Source organism: Anopheles merus, chromosome 2L, assembly GCF_017562075.2.
Source record: "Anopheles merus strain MAF chromosome 2L, AmerM5.1, whole genome shotgun sequence".
NCBI classification, from domain to species: domain Eukaryota; kingdom Metazoa; phylum Arthropoda; class Insecta; order Diptera; family Culicidae; genus Anopheles; species Anopheles merus.
Genome location: NC_054083.1, coordinates 30,650,500 through 30,664,829, shown reverse-complemented (window position 1 = coordinate 30,664,829; position 14,330 = coordinate 30,650,500). Strand labels below are relative to the sequence as shown.

Here is a 14,330-nt window from a genome sequence, read left to right as displayed (position 1 = left end):
GATCGTCCCGATCGACCCACGCAAGGATCAAACTGTCCGATGCTTTAATATTTGGCCCATCACTCGTGCAGTACCGATTCGGTGCTTCAAACACGGGACAAAGAATAAAACGGAGCGTGGAGATGGGCGTCGAACCACATTGCATTGGCGGGTGTTACTCGGTTCCGTCGGGGTCGGGGAATGCAGGCCGGAGGATTATCTTGTTTTTGTATCATGCTGCTCGGGCTCGCCTACTGTGAGCACGATAAAGATGATGATGATGATGATGATGATGGAAAGCGCGCCTTGGTAGAGTAAATATAGCAACGGGGCACATGTAACCACCTTATGCACAGAGTTTTGATGTGTTGCTACTGGTGCTGCTGCTGCTGCTGCTACTGCTGCTGTTGCCGCTACTTGGCTACATACAATCCAATCTTGTTTGCACTCTGCCGAACACAAACAAGCACATTTCAAGTATCAGGAAGCTGAATACGTGTGACTGTGAGTGTGTGTATGTTTCGCAGAGGAATAACTTCCACCAAGATCAACAAAAAATCCATAAAAACCACCCGGCGCACGGCTGGTGTTGGATCGTTGCCAAACGGAGCACAAAGATTACACTTTCCCTTTTTGGCTCGGGCAATACAGGGGCTGGCAGGCTCTTGACAAAAGAAGATCGAAAGATCGGATCTTTCTTTTTCATTCCAAACGGTCCGCTTCCTCTCCTCACCAGAGCAAGTTGTAAGATTATGAGTTTATTGTGTTGGAAATGGAATCCAATTCCGTTTACGAGTTTATGAGCGGTGCGCTGCACTGCGTTCTGGGCAAGGCACAGTCGGCACGGTCAGTCCGTGGTCGTGCCGGCGCTAAGCTTACCCATAGGCAACTTTACCATTGACAAATTGTTGACCACCGACCTACGATACCGTGCGCACCTCGTCTGTGTCGGTGGCAGCGTCTAGCGGGAGTTTCGTATTGGAGCGATGCGCTAATGGATAAAGTTTTGCATCGTTACGCTCCGTACTGTTTGAAGTGAAGATTAACTGGAACTGGAACTCGCAGGTTAAACGGCAACAGTAGCAACAGTAGCAACAGTAGCAGGAGAAAGGGAGCAGCGAAATAGCACGTGCTTAATCTGCGAAATTACTAAAATTAATGTTTCTTTTTGTGCACGACAGTTTACACGGACGCACTACACGTAGTACGTGGAAAGAGAGATGGGAAAGGTTAGGAAAACTTTATCAAAGTGCAGTCGCTGTTGACGCAGCAATTATCATGAACGGGAAAATTTAGTGAATGTAGTTAAAAGGCGCTTTATCGCAAAACTTGCAGAAGTCGTTTGGTCGTGAATTGGACACTTTTATGTCGCAATATTTCATTTGCTGTCATGCAAAATTCTGTTTTTTTTTTTTTAAATAAAAACATACAAAATAGTGATTTCACTACTCTCTCGTTTTATCTGTAAACTCCAATATCTACTTTGAAAGATTTTGCAGATCAGCTGGTTAGAAAAACGTTCAATGCTAAATGAAAAAGGGTAATGCTTTCTAGCTTTTTACTATTATGTTGCTCAAATCGTATGCTGCCATGATACAGAGTGATCATTTAGTCATTTTAGATTAAAGATCAGATCTATGAGTCATATAAATTAGATGATTGGCTGCTTTAATTTTAAACAAACACTACTAAACATGTGACGATAAAGGTGATCAGCAATTAGTTTAAATATTATAAATATTCGTACATTGATACAGCACATGACGGCTTAATGCTAGTGTTGGGTTAATCTGATTCATATTCATGAATCAGAATGAATCTTTGAAATGATTCAATGCATCTGAATCTCGATTGATAAGATTCTTGAATATCGAAAGATTCGTGAATTTCGAATGATTCGTGAATTTCGAAAGATTCATAAATTTCAAAACATTCTTATATCTCGAAAGATTCGTGAATGTAAAGGGATTCTTAAATTTCTAAACTTTCATGGAGCTTGAATTCGCTTTTTCATATTCTTCTTCTTTTATTATTCTACATGGTCATGTCAGCCTATACAGGCTTTCGAGACTTCTTGGCGATACCACGAAGCCGGATAGTTTGTTTTGCTACGGGGAGACGGTTAAAGCGAGGATTGAACTCACGCCGAGTATAATTTAGGTGGGATTGGGCAAATTAAATATTTTGAAAATCATCGTACATACTCTAACGATTCATAAAACCCTGGAAACATATGAATTTAAATGGATTTATGAATCTTATTGATTCAAGAATCTTTGAATATGAATCTTTTGAGATTCCTGAATATTTTTAGATTCACGAATCTTTTAAAATTCATGAAAGTTACCACGTTGTAAATATCTTATTAGTATTTGTATAGGTTATTAGATATAGCGTTAAGTAGTATTGCGTTGATAGTGTTAGATCTAATTAGAAGTATGCGTGAAACACATATGTAATGGATATTTTTGGTAGAATAAACTCAGTCTGTAAGCAACCTCCGAAGAGAAGCGACTCGACTCGATAACTGGCGCCCGAATTAAAAGAAAAAAATTAGTAAACGTATAAGCTCCTAGTACTGGAGTGAAGCTACCTATAGCTGTCTTTGTTCAACCAGAGAATACGACACCCAGCCTTAGAGCTATTGCCTTCCAACTGGTGATTTGCGGTGTTGTAGCGCGAATAGGTGCACTAATTTATTCATCGTGAAAGACCGTTCGATCATTTTTTTTTGTAATCTACGTCTACCTAGTTAGAATCTAGTTAGAAAAAAAAATGGAACAACGCCAAGAAGAAATGAAATTCTTCATACAAATGGGACAGGTCCCTGACATCCTTAAAATGTTGCCGGAATTTGACGGTAACCCGAAACATCTCAACACCTGGGTTGAGGATGTCGACGGAATATACAACTACTATTCCGCATTTGCAAATTGCCCGACGCAATTTGGAATAATAGAACGTACAGTGCGTAGAAAAATAATTGGTGCGGCATCGGACGCTTTACATGCCAGTAATGTAGGATTTGATTGGTCAGCAATCAAAGAAGTGTTGGTGAAGAAGTTCAGTGATCGTCGTGATTTGATGAGTTTAGATTACGAACTTACTACAATTAAGCGTAAGAACTATGAAAATATCGAATTATACTTCGGTAGAGTGAACGAACTTCTTACATTTATTACAAACCACATTCAAAATAATGTTAAGTATAATTCTCCTAACCATGCGTTTTTAGATTATTTTAAAGATAAAGCCGTAGATAGTTTTATAAGGGGATTAAATAGTGACTTAGGAATATTAGTTAAAACAGCTGCGCCAGACAGCTTGAATAAGGCATATGAACTTTGTGTAGAGCTCGAAAAATTACGAAAAGGTACATCGGCACAAGGTTTCCTACCAACACAAAAGTTCCCTCCGAAACAAAAACCGCACGCACCAATACCGAGCGAAACGCACACGCGTCAAGAGCCGATGGAAGTAGATCGTACCATGCGTACACATTTGCATTATCAAAACCGGCCGGCTCAAGCTTACGCTCACCAAGAGAATGATAGCACGGCAGCTCAGTGTAGCCCAACTTTTTTTGGGACAGGCTCCAATACCAACAGCCTGTCAAGGTAAAAAACACTGGGTTAGTGTTGCCGTTTATTAAAGTGCCTACAGAACATGGTTTTATTAAACTCCTAGTCGATAGTGGTGCAAATATAAACATTATTTCGGAGAAGTGGGCAAATGTGATAGGGAGTGAAACAGTTAGAAGTGAAACAAAACAGTTTAAAAGTGTTGCCGGGATAGGAAGTGCTTCGCAAGTAGTTTTTCTTGATATTTTCTCTCCAGTGCTAGAAACAAAATATAAATTTGTGGTGTACAACTTTCACGACTTTTTTGATGGCATAATTGGGACTGAAATAGTATTTGCACACAATATCAATTTAATTACACGTGCCCGAGAGATCGAACTCACAAAGCCGGACAATAGCAAGTATAAAATACCACTGCATTTCTATTATCCGAAAAAAATGTGTCGTGAGTATAGTAGTGTGACAATCGATCAGATACTTGACGTAGAATCTAACACACACATCGCACACCTAACAAGAGAAGAGCGAGAATCTCTCGTTACAGTTCTTAACCAACACAGTCATGCTTTTCACGATACAGACTCAAAGCTGACGTGTACCACTAATGTCGAATGTCGAATAAGAACCACAGATGATGCACCGGTGTACCAAAAAAGCTATCCCTACCCCGTCGCTTATAAAAACGAAGTGGAACAGCAAATTTCAAAGATGTTAGCGGACGGTATTATTCGTCCTTCACGATCCGCCTGGAACTCGCCACTTTGGGTCGTTCAAAAAAAGGGAAACAGTGAATGTTCTGACGGAGAGAAAAAGTTACGATTAGTGATCGATTATAGGCGTCTTAATCAGAAAACCATCTCTGAAAAATACCCTATCCCAGACATACAAAATATTCTTGACCAGTTAGGTGGGAATAAATATTTCACTACACTCGACCTTGCTTCTAGTTTCCATCAAATTAAGGTCAATGATCTCGACATAGAAAAAACAGCATTCTCTGTTAATAGCGGAAAGTATGAGTTTTTACGAATGCCATTTGGCTTGAAAAATGCGCCAGCCATTTTCCAACGTGCAATAGACGATGTGTTTCGTGAACACATAGGAAAAATTTGCTATGTCTACATAGACGATCTTGTGGTTTTTGGACGCAATTTAACCGAACATATCCACAACTTAAAAGTAATTTTGTCCACTTTGGAAGAAGCGAATCTTAAAGTTCAGCTACAAAAATCGAAATTTCTTTGTCAAAGTGTGGAATATCTCGGTTATATAATTACGTTGGATGGAATAAGACCTAACCAAGCTAAGATATTGACCATAAAAAACTGGCCAAAACCAACTAACACAAAGGAATTAAGAAGTTTTTTAGGCATGGTCGGCTACTATCGACGGTTTATCAAAGGGTATGCTGATCTAACTAAACCCTTGTCTAACCATTTACGAGGAAAAAATAATTCTGATTCTTCACCAATCGAACTTACATCAGAAGAGTTAAAATGTTTCGAAAGTATGAAACAGGTAATATCGGGAAACGATATTCTTACGTACCCAGACTTCGACAAACCCTTTCTGATAACAACTGATGCCTCTAACTACGCCATAGGCGCCGTGCTCAGTCAAGGTGAAGTGGGGAAGGATAAACCAATACATTTTGCCTCGCGAACGCTTAACAAAAGAGAAGAAAATTTTTCAGCGACTGAAAAAGAGATGTTAGCAATTTATTGGTCGCTGAAAGTTTTTCGAAACTACATCTACGGTCAAAAGTTTAAAATCATAACAGACCATCAGCCTCTAACATTTTCACTATCGTCAAAAAACGTCAATACCAAACTAAAGCGCTGGAAATCTTACTTAGAGGAACACGACTACGAAATGGTGTATACACCTGGTAAAAATAACGTGGTTGCCGACGCGCTCAGTCGCGTTCAGATATTTAGCCTAACGTCAACTCAGCATTCTGCTGAAGAAGACAGCTCAGACATGATTGAATGTACAGAAGCTCCTCTTAACGCTTTCAAGCTTCAAATAGTGTTAGAGAAGGATGCTAATGAGGATATTCTAGTTTCCTATCCTTTTCCCGGGTTCAAAAAGTAATAATTAGAATGCACAATTTTACAGAACAGTCTCTTACGGATATTATTAAGAAATACTTCATTCCTAATAAATTAACCGGTTTGAATTGTTCAGAAGAAATCCTAGGAAAATTTCAAAATATCTTCAAAGAATATTCAAGCACAAGAATGTATAAGATACGTTTCACGCAAAATATTTTGAAGGATATTACGAACACAGAAGAACAAGAAAACATTATACAAGTTGAACACGAAAGGGCCCATCGAGGCATAGAGGAAAACAAACGTAAAATTTTGAGGAAATTTTATTTTCCCAAAATGACACAAAAAATTAGAAATTTCATTAAAGTTTGCGATGCGTGCAATACATGCAAATATGATAGGCGACCATTGAAAGTACAATTGCAGGAAACACCTATACCAAACCATCCTTTTGAGATTTTGCACTTGGACATATACCAGATAGACGGGGAAAGCTTTCTTTCAAGTGTTGATAAATTTTCGAAATTTGGAAGAATGATCCCCATTAAATCAAAACAAACGATTCATATTAGAAAAGCTTTCGAACAAACAATTACATCATATATAATTCCATCTATTGTAGTAACGGATAACGAGAAATCTTTTCTATCAGCAGAAATTCGAGGGATAATGCTAGACCTTAATATAACAGCTTACATCACACCAAGCAATAAATCTGAGGTTAATGGTCAAGTAGAACGCTTCCATTCTACGATTACCGAAATGTATCGCATACAAAAACGTCTGCAACCTAACTACTCAACTAAAAGGCGTATGGCGATAGTAGTAGGAAAATACAACGACACTATACATAGTGTAACTAAGAAAACTCCAAAAGAAATCCTTTTAGGTATTTCTCAAAATCCAGCATCCGTTGAAGAAATTGACGAAGTTAGAAATAGGATTTATGATGAGGTAATTGTACAATTGAAACAAGCTCAAAGCAAGCAACAAAAAACTCATAATAAACTAAGGCAAGTACCTCCGCAGTTAGAAGTAGGGCAAGAAATCTTTGTAAAAGATAAAGTCTTCAAGGGGAAAGAAAAGCCCATATTTAAGAGGAATTTCGTGCAAGATGACAAACGTGTCACTGTTCAAAATGAAAATAACTTTAAAATACACAAAACAAATGTCAAAAACTTAATCATCTCCAAATAACTATATACCGATTTTTTTTTTGGCTCTAAAGTTGATTCAGGAGAATCAACACTAGAAGGATGGGGCAGTTACCACGTTGTAAATATCTTATTAGTATTTGTATAGGTTATTAGATATAGCGTTAAGTAGTATTGCGTTGATAGTGTTAGATCTAATTAGAAGTATGCGTGAAACACATATGTAATGGATATTTTTGGTAGAATAAACTCAGTCTGTAAGCAACCTCCGAAGAGAAGCGACTCGACTCGATAACTTGAATCTTTGAAGATTTGTGAATCTTTAGAAATTCATGAATCTTTGAAGATTCAACTCGAGATTCGATTCAATCATCACAGAAGATTCGTAGGAATGAATTTCAACGAAAGATTCATGAAACCCAACACTACTTAATACAAGATAGTATAATGCATCCCATCTAGCAAGTCTTTTCATCCTTCTCATTACCCACTAATCTACACTCCCTCTCCCTCTTTCTCTCTCTCCCTCTCTCTCTCTCTCTCTCTCTCTTTTTCTCTCTCTCTCTACTTCATGTTTCAAGTGTAGTGAAACTTCTTTCCATTCCACCTTTTCCATTCACTTTCTTCTCTCTCTCTTTATACATCCGCTTCAAACGAACATCGGGTTTAATTGCTCCGCACGGCACGGCGGCATCGAAGACTTAAAATACTTTTAATTTTAGTTTCACTCCTCCTTCTCCCCTCACTTGCAATTTCACCCGAGTGTTGCAGTAATGGGCGCAATCATGATTTTTATGATTCATTTAGAGGGTGCTCGCCCCTCCAAAAGCCGCAAACGTCCCGTGCGACCGTTGTCCACCAACACGCGCTCGCTTAATATCTTAATGATGCTGATTGCATCGGAACCGTTTCGCAGAGAAGAGGAAAAGAAAAACGGCAACAGGCCCAGTCTGCCCTGTCTGCACGCGTATGTTTATTAATAGCGCACCAAACCATACGCATGCACGACCGTTGCGCATCGTTCTGCAGGTGCGATTGTGTAGCACAATTTATTGACGGTCACCAGTGACTTTGCTCTCTCGCCAGGCAGGAAAACAGAAACATGTATGTAAATGTTAACAGAAAACATTGTTGAATGATTGTGTGGTTCGGTGGGCCTTACGACGTAAGGGAATCCTGCTCAAAACGGAACACCACAAGCACGAACAGAGGCACAAGGAAGCAAAAACCACGATCATGTTACCAGGGCGGAGTGAAATGGGGGAAAAATCAGATTCCATGATTTTAACGAGCAAAGAAACATCTCAGCCTCCGCGAAACAACAGCACGAACAAGAGCAAATATCGTCACAGATTACCTTTTCGCAGGCTTTCCCCGGTGCGCGTTTTATTTACAACACATTGGATTATCAATTTTTGCTCTCGTGTACTGACACGGTCGCTGATGCGTTCCTTAAGACGGTTTTAAGCCATAAAGATGAAGACGTATGGGATGATACTCTTTCTCTGTGCCCATTTGTCTGACGATAGCGACGGAATTTCCATGCTACATTATACGCTACAGTTGAAGCGTACCATCTCACTGTTACACTCCTTTAATTATAATGGCTTTCTTTGTGGTATGCAAATGATGCTGTTGTTGATCGTCGTCTTATCATTTCATCAAAGGGAGTTTCTGTTTCCACCCGTCACCAATCGGTTTAATATGCATGAAGGGAGATGGTGTATTACAGTGCAATGTACAAAACAAGCTCATTTCCTTGGAATGTCGTTGCTGGAGGAAGATTTTGAATAAAAGCATTTCATTAAATAATGGAAATAAAGCTTTAATTTAAAGCTGTTGATTCCGATCATGATTTGAGCATAGAATTGTGGATTGTAATATTACTGGTGGATCTAAGTCAATTCAAACAAGTTTGAGTTCTTCCATCACAAGCTAGGCTGTAATTGATTCATGGAAAAATGCTTTAAATTGAATTTGAAATCCATTAGAACTGCTGCCATGAAAAACAGCTAGCTCTTACTGAGTAAGATTCAATTCAAACGACAGATCTTTTCAACCCAACCCTATACAAAATGTCAACTTTTCCTTCCACTTACCTCCTGACCAAAACGTTTCGTACAATACTTTCACCAAACCCCGAAGGCACGAGAAAAAGCTCTTTCTATTCCACACACACAAAACACACCGAACGAAAGCTCTTACGGTAATATTTGTTGGCTTTATTAAAGAAATGTTATCCATTCTCTGTGGTGCATGTCCTTTCATCACACGGACAATGCTTTGCTCCGAATGAATACGCTGGGCAGCTGCTAGTTCCAGCATCTTTCATTGACCTTTTGTTCGCAGTTCTCTAAGGGCTACCTCCGTACAGAGCGTCTTTGTTGTGTTTTCGTTTCTCTGCGAACTAGCCTACAGCAAAGAAGCATTGAAAACTTCCGTCTTATGGCTTTCCCTTCCCAACAGCATCGCCGCCCCATAAGAACGGCTCAAAGAGCAACCTAGTTGTAATTAATTACCACCTCTACCTCTACACTTTATTAGCTGCCTTGCTCGCCCACTCCAAACGCCTTTCCAGTGCATCCACGTGGCGGGTCATTAGCCGTTGAAGTAGTGAGTGTCTTATACTGCGAACAGGATGCAGCGAAAACGACTCCCGAGGAGAACAAGAGTTGAACTTCCATTCTTCCATCTACAACACAAAGCGGCTCGTATAGAACAATGCCGCTTCCCGGGGAACAATTGCAACCATTTTACAATTTCCCGTGGACATTTCTATCTATCTCACCCCCCCCCCCCCCCCCCCCCTAACATAACGAATAAAAACCAATCTGCCACTGTGGCTTCCCACCGTGCCATGGATGAAAGCTAAATTTAATGCCACTTGTCCGCTGCCCCATACCCCGAAGGGCAGTTCCTTTGTATCGGTTGTTTGGTGAAACAGTTTAATTAAAAACTGCTTCACTGGGTTCGATCCTTTTCGAACCAGTTTTTTTTGTCGCCCCTTTTTGTTCCCCCTTTTTTGCTGTCCACTCAGCTGAGCCCCACATCGCTTTATTCCCATTTTTTTTCTCTCTATTGACTAAATTTCACCATACATCCCTTTCTTTGATCGGCAGGTGTCATCGAACTGCTTCAAAGCCCATCGTTCCATCGTAGTACTTGCCGGTTGCGATTTGGGAAGGATGGATGGGGGGGAGGGACAGGATGACCCACTTGAAAGCCTTACCCACTAATGAAGGTATTTTGGGGGTGATCTATCTTTCTATTTTCCTCTTTATTCCTTCTCCCTTGTCTTCCCCAGTACAGGTGCTGCAATCGATAAGTCTTATCGGATCGGCTGCCGAACGGGGCCGCCAATGTTCGAGACGACACAAAAGAGATACACCGTCATAAGGGTACGTAAAAAAACGGATAGCGGAAAAATGGCTGTTTTGTGGATGGGAGTTGCCAGAGGAACGGAAGTTGCCACTAATAAATAACAGCGAGGGTCAATATAAGGGCCCAGGCGGGTGGAAGACAACACTTACACACTATCGGCAACGTTCAGCGGCCGCCGGGGTGGGTGGTACTTTTTTTTTAATTAATTGACTCGTACTCGATGTTGTTGCAGCGGGATTCTTCGCCTGTGGTGAGTAATTGATCTTCCCCTTTCCGTGCTGTGTCCCTCCAAATGCTTCCTTCTTGTGTCGGCGTGCCTTCGGCGGTGTTGAAGAGGCGATATGTGTTGCACACTCTCTAGCGAAAGCCTCAGCTGGATTGCTGGGCTGGTGGGATGGAGTGAACGGCATACGGCTTCCCGTGTTGCTCATGGGGTGCTTTCATATGTTTTCGTTTTCACTTCGAAACACCGACACATGCACTTACACACAATAGACTCACACGTACCATCAAGTACCGGTGTGGGCCTATTCTCTCTCTCTTTCACCTTCTTTATCACTGTAACACACACCGATGCACAATCACTTCAAACGATGGCCCGTCCCGGTCTACCAAAGCCATGTAAAACATATTTGCATACACATATTCGCTTCAGACACTCGTTTTCCCCCGTTTTTTCATACACAATCACACACAACCCCAACATACCCATCGGAAAAAACGCCTGTTGAAGCCTTGCGGTGCGTTAAGGCATTGAATTCATTCTCACCATCAAAAATGAAAGGGAGGCCTCCTCTCAGCTATCTCCTGTGTCCTCCTCCACCAGCCTGTTAAACATATCGGGCACACTTTATTGAACCTGACACTGACGGGACGTGTCTGGTCGTGTGTTAGTTCCCGCACTGTGTTTTTCCTCTTCCTCTCTCTTTCTCTCTCTTTTGCCCTATTCACACTCCCTCACGACCTACCGAACACAACACCCGATGTACCGATGTACGTCGACCACGGAGACAAGCAGCGAAATACACACATTCACACACAAAACGCCAACAAGCAACGTACGCACTGGCCCGTTCTGAAGGGATGCGCGACCAAACCAGAACTGAACGGTTCGATGCTGTGAAAAGTGTGTTTTATCCGTCCTCGAGCGCCCGAGTAGCGGCGGCCCCGAGCGCCGACCGTACACCGAACCGATCGAACATGTATCCGAAGATGGACTGAACCGGGAGGGGAACTGGCAACGGGGCTGTACGGGGGAAACTCAGCATAAAAACAACGGCTTGGAGCGTAGCGATGGTGAACGCTTTGGTGAGAAGAGCACTCCGTGCTTCTCACGCTGCCGGTGATGAGGTGAGTTTGCTCACGGGTGAAGGTTTTTTTTTCGCAACGACGAAAATATATTAGGATATTAGACGATTGAATCATAGTTGTGATGATTCGAATTATTGCAAAAACTGATTAGTGTCAATTAATTTTTTTAATAATTTTTTGGTTATTTAAATTTAAATAGTCTTTTATTTATGAATTGTCTTAATCAAATGGAAATCGTGAAGAGCACTGCTTTTAACTTTTCATTGCATTATTTAATTAATCTGATTTTAGTTATAACGATTTAAACTATCAAATTTTTAATAATTGCAGATATTTCAACATCATCATCAAATAAGTATTAAATAATCTAAAATATTTTTTTTCGCAAAAACTTGGACAAATTCCTACAGTGTTTTACAAGCGGTCTAATTTGATCAGATAAATCACAGCAAATCTTTCAAAGAATGATATTACGCTGCTATTACTAATCCTCACAATATTACATTTAATATTAAATATTTCAAGAACTATCTAGTTCATTATCCTTGAGCGGAGAATACTCCAGGAAATGGAGACGCCTTGTTGCTCATGAAATATTTTCTTTTTTTCCAAATATTTCACACTTTGCTCTGAATTAAATTTATTATAAAATAAATCTTTTTTTTTGTGCTTTGTTTATGAAAAAATTATCACACCTCTAGAACAACACATTTCTAGTAATATAATTCTTTAACTAACTTCCCCATCCCTTTCGTGAGGGACACAGCGCCACCTCACTCGCTTCTCATGCGCCGGTAAAGCTCACGCTCATCTCGCTGCCAGCGGAGCACGAGCCAACAACAGCTGGCCGAATGGCTGCTTCACACGCTCTCCGAACTTTTGATTATTTTATTAAATATTTATCATTTCGCAACACTTCTCTGCACACGGGTCGGTCGCGCTACCCGTTTCTCTGGCAGTCAAATCGATTCGCTCTGTCTCTCCCCAACCAAGAGTGAACCGGTTCGCCGTACGCTCGTTTTACCGATTCACGGGAATGTGCACCGATGGGTACAGCAAAGGGAATAGAAGTAACAGCCTTTTTAGTAATATTGCTTCTTTTTTTAGTTTCAGGTCATTTGTCACACTTTTATGACACATACACACACACAAGCGCGCATACGTACAGTGCCACGCGTAGCATATTTGCTCGTATGTAAATATTAAACATCAACGAAAAACCCACCCCGCATGCTACGAACCGGGTGGGATGGCAACCGCACGAAAGGCACGGGGCTACAGCGCGCGGATAAATTATGAACCGACTAATTGACCGAAGCAGGCCATGCTTCACCGGAGTCAAAACATTTTTCTTGTAATTGTTCGCCCACGCGTAAGGCTTTCTGAGACATTACTTTGTTCACAGTTTGAGTTAAACTTAACAGCAACTACAACAGAACAGAGAAAAATAAAACAAAAAAAATTGACTAAATGCTTCCCACTAGCTGCACTCAATCCTGCTGATGATTCCAATATCCACTCAAGCGTTAAAGGTTTGCACACACAGATAAGACACGCACCCAAACCCTCCCCCGGGGGCAGTGTCTAACGAGCCCCGGAGCCGCTGGAATCATTGAAGCAGCAAAACAAATCAATTATTACTCGAAACTTTGTGCATTATTTAACGCCGGATAAGACGCTTCCAGACCGGGAGCGTCCTCGTCATTCCGTTTCACTCAAGCTCGCTCATGTCTTGTATGAATCCGTAATTAGTTCCGCTGCGGAAGCGGCCAGAACAGCCGCTTCATTACTTCCAACGCGCCACACCGTCGTCGGCATGAGTTTGAGTTTCGATGCTTTCGCTAATTCACTGAACCGTAATTGTGTTTGTCCGCTATTTGCTCGATCGAGTGAGGATGCTTGGCGGAGTGGAGCAAGTCCAGCTGCGAGATGCATTAAGAATCAGAGTGTGAGCATACAATTTTATGCGCTATTTTTTTGGTTCATTAAGCTAAAGATTCCCCCCCCCCCACATTGCAACGACTTCACATTGTTTCTAACCCGTGCAGAGACGTGGGCCAGACCAAAAATTAAGTCATTTACACTCCTGTTCGTTCGTAAGCATCAGTCGCGTTCTACGAGCACCTGCCACCGTTGTAAAGGCAGGTGGAAGCAATTATGTACGCAACGATCGGCACACACCTGTCAATGACATGTTAATTATTTAGCCTCCACCAAACGGCCCAAATGCTTTTGAGCTCCGTTTCACTCTAACAAATGCTCGGCCCACAGTGGAAAGCAACAGTTGAACGTGCAACAGCATGGGGTTTGTCCAATTTTTTTTACACATTTGATCGTACAATAGCGGTGAATTGTACTAAAGTGGAACAAATAGCAAGTATGTACAAAAGTTACAATAATAATAATAATAATAACAATAATAATAATAATAATAATAATAATAATAATAATAATAATAATAATAATAATAATAATAATAATATAATAATAATAATAATAATAATAATAATAATAATAATAATAATAATAATAATAATAATAATAATAATAATAATAATAATAATCATAATAATCATAATAAAAATAATAGTAATAATAATAATAATAATAATAATAATAATAATAATAAATAATTAAACTAAAAAAATTAAAAAAATAATAAATAATAAATTGTTATTATTATTATTATTATCATTATTATTTTTATTAATTATAATAATAATAATAATTATTATTATTATTATTATCATGATTATTATTATTATTATAATTATTATTATTATTATTACTATTACTATTATTAAAATGAGAAGAAAAAGAAAAAAATACGAATAAGGAGAAAAAACCAAAAAACACATAAGTAACAGCAA

The 14,330-nt window shown here is 39.9% G+C and overlaps 1 protein-coding gene across 5 annotated transcripts in view; it reads right to left on the bottom strand.

Annotated features, from left to right (window-relative positions):
* Positions 1-11,297, bottom strand: part of LOC121594920 — a 111,376-nt gene extending 100,079 nt beyond the window's left edge. For 4 of the 5 annotated variants that reach the window (XM_041918748.1, XM_041918753.1, XM_041918751.1 and 1 more), the window contains exon 1: positions 11,118-11,297. The gene's annotated coding sequence lies outside the window, so the exon portion shown is untranslated. The other variant, XM_041918750.1, reaches the window with a different exon arrangement.
* Between the last annotated feature and the right edge of the window lie 3,033 nt (positions 11,298-14,330).